General features: G+C 41.0%; 1 long non-coding RNA gene across 1 annotated transcript; it reads right to left on the bottom strand.

The window, feature by feature from the left end:
• Positions 1-473: 473 nt before the first annotated feature.
• On the bottom strand, positions 474-2,346 carry LOC149046356 (uncharacterized). Its single transcript, XR_016185643.1, has 2 exons — positions 1,335-2,346; positions 474-1,191 (listed from the first exon to the last, which is right to left on the bottom strand). It is a non-coding gene; the product is annotated as an uncharacterized LOC149046356 (long non-coding RNA).
• Positions 2,347-3,070: the final 724 nt, after the last annotated feature.

The following is a 3,070-nucleotide window of genomic DNA, read 5'->3' as shown; positions in this document are numbered from 1 at the left end:
GCTTTATAACTTTGACAACCTGTCAAGGACCAGAGGTACTATGAAAAATTGAAAGTAGACTATTGGTTTTTGTCGTCTCCTTTGTTTTCAAGGCCCGGCGGGTGACAAGTTTGAATCTATTTCTTGAAGAATCAGCATGTTTGAAAAATAATGAATGACTCTGCATTTACATATTTCCAGGCCTTAGTTTTGCAGTGCAGTTGTTATGTAGAATTCTGATGAAAGTAATAAAAGGTTTCCGCAGAAACTTAACAGTCGTACTTTTACTAAAACTCGACAGCGTCAATCGCTGTAGTCAGTTCAGCAAGAAATTTAGGGTAGCTTGTAGAGGAATTTATTTTTTTATTTGTGAGTATCTTGCGTGCCTCAAAAATCAGTAATAAAGCGACAGCCACCAACGTTTAGCTTTTTTTTCATTTCGCCAGCTGCCCTGTCATCTTCGTTTCTTTAACTCTCAGCAAACAAAGCAAAACAACATTTCAAAAATTAAGTTTATCGTTTCATGAACTATTTCTACTACAAGGTAAACATTACACCAAATTGTTACCACAGAAATTTCGCTAGCTCATGGTTGGACAAGAAATGATCACAAATCCACAAACTCTTTACATCTTGCTGGTCTGCTGCGATCCACAATTTAATATCACTTTCAAAAGAAAAGTATAATCGTTTGTCTCGCGATGTGGTCACTTCGAAAATGGATCACGACATTTCGACTGCATACTGCTGGTCTTCTTCAGGCGATGAGGTCCATTGAGCACACGTCACTTATAGATTGGATGGAATTCCATGTCTGTGGTTGGCGCATCTTCGGAAGGTTCCCTTAGCCGTGGAATTCCATCCAATCACAGCTGAGCACAACTCTTTATGGGTGACGCGTGCTACTCCCCACGGTGTCAAACCCTCCATTTTCTCTGTCATTGAATTGCATTCAGCTTATCGATGTTCATCGTTCTGACAAATTTTTAAAAAATGTGTATATACGGTTCAGAGCCACCTTAACTTATCAAAAATTAAGGTGGCTCTGACCTGTCTATGCAAATTTTCAGAGAGACACATCCTGATATGCCACTCCTGAGCACGCCAACAAGACCGGTCACCACCCACTTTGGAACGAAGTAAAGTTTATTGATCGAGACTCACACTGGTAAACCAAAAGAGTCATGGAAGTTATCCACATAAGACTTCACCCTGATAACATTAACAAGGATAACGGAATCGATATTCCTGAAGCACGGATACCAACGATCAAGAAACACAACGGGAGACCGGTACGACAGCAAACCGCCGAGGGAACAACTTGGAGTCAGACCTCTCGGAAAACCAGAACTCACCGGAACAACGGGGATCGAAATCCGCCAATCGCATTAGATCGCCGTGATGCAAATGGTAACGCGCGAGCAGTCGACCCCATCGTCTGATGAAGACTAACAGTAAGCAGTCGAAACGTCGCGATCTACCTCTCAAGTGACTACCTCGTGAGACAAACGATTAAACAGTTTGATTTGCCTTAAGGTTACTTTCCACCTTCGGAGGCCGAAAGAGTAGCCTACGTGTAGCCGTACCCTCCCCCGCAAGGTGAAACCTACACGTAGGCTACCGAAAGAATAGATTTTTCTTCTATTTGACTAGACTGAATTCAAACATTCAACCTAAGGTTTCCATACAAAATTTTTCAGAAATCTTTAAAAGCGTCCGAGTTATTTAGAAAAACGTATTTTCAAATAAAAGGTAATCAATCTGAAGGTTGCCATCGGACCTGGGCGAATCCCCCTAAGAGAATTTTCGCAGCACCCGCTCCTGTTTGGGCACGTTTTTCATGTTATTTCCATACTTTGTTTACATCACGCACATTACAAAATTCACACGTGGAATTTTTGCTCATGGAAAAATCTTTGCTCATGGAGATCAAAAGGGGAAGAAAGTCCAAGGTACAAAGAGAAAGAAAAAAAACAGGCCCAAAGAAGAAAGAAAGTACCATTCTGTCAAGAAAAGAAAAAATTTCTTTGTGAAAGTGACTGGTACTGACGGAGCTCCACGCTGGGGTCCAGATTTCGAACAAAGAAGTCGCCTTCAAACCAAAACTTGCCATACGTGATGTTTTAAATGAGGTTTCCTCTTCTGTATGCAAGTACCAGCCCTGAAACCAAATCTTTAACAATCACCTCGAATTGTGATTTTGAAAGCTGTATGGCGATTCGTTGTCTCGCCTCTCAACACATTTTCCGGTTTTACCATTTTTGCCGCGGGTTTTTCCTTTGCTTTTGGCAACTTTGCTCATTATTGTGTCGTCCTCCTCAACGTTCTTTGAGCGATCGAGATAAAACAATAAACGTGTCTGCTATAGTTACTTTTCCCAGGAAATCTTGATCCATCGTCATTGGCGCCAAGAGGTTCTGTTGTCCTCTTGGTTTGCGGTTTCAGGAGGCGAGATAATCTCCTGGCCTGGCGCTATTGTTTGCGAACCTTTATGAGGTAAAATCTCACATTTCTTTTTGGGAGGAATACAAACACTTTGAGCGAATTTATAGGATATATAGATTTGACCGATTTTTTTCACATTTCGCTGAAACATTCTAGGAATAATGGCAAACGAAATTGTGTCGGGAAATTTTGATATTTGAAATATTTTTCCTGTGGCGTTTATTTTCGCAACACACCTCGCATATTTTTAGCTACTCCAACTTTAGATGCCCAAATCTAGACAACTGATCAGAATACCGAGAAAGCGCGACGCACTTTCGTTGATTGATGCCTTGTGAATAGACTGGCAGCCATTTTGCTCGTGCTGCGGCGTCGTTTCACGCCTTCCCGGCTCCTGACACTTTCTTAAAAGAAATGTCGCTTAAATTTTATTTTTATCATAAACTGCAGTCAATAAGCTTTCTTCTGATACATAGTTTGTTAGGATTCTAGTGAAACCAGCGCTTACGAATCTTTTCCCGAAGGACACCCACGAAGGTGGGAAGTAACCTTAGCAACGAAATTTTAGCTTTTCCGTCTCTAAATATGCTGCCCTTTTACCTAATTATTTTGGTCCCTCAATTCAATTTTGTTTTTTAGCTTTCTT

Source organism: Pocillopora damicornis, chromosome 4, assembly GCF_964200805.1.
Source record: "Pocillopora damicornis chromosome 4, jaPocDami1.2, whole genome shotgun sequence".
Taxonomy (NCBI): Eukaryota; Metazoa; Cnidaria; class Anthozoa; order Scleractinia; family Pocilloporidae; genus Pocillopora; species Pocillopora damicornis.
Note: the sequence above shows the minus strand (reverse complement) of the source record. Positions and strands in the feature narration are given on the sequence as shown.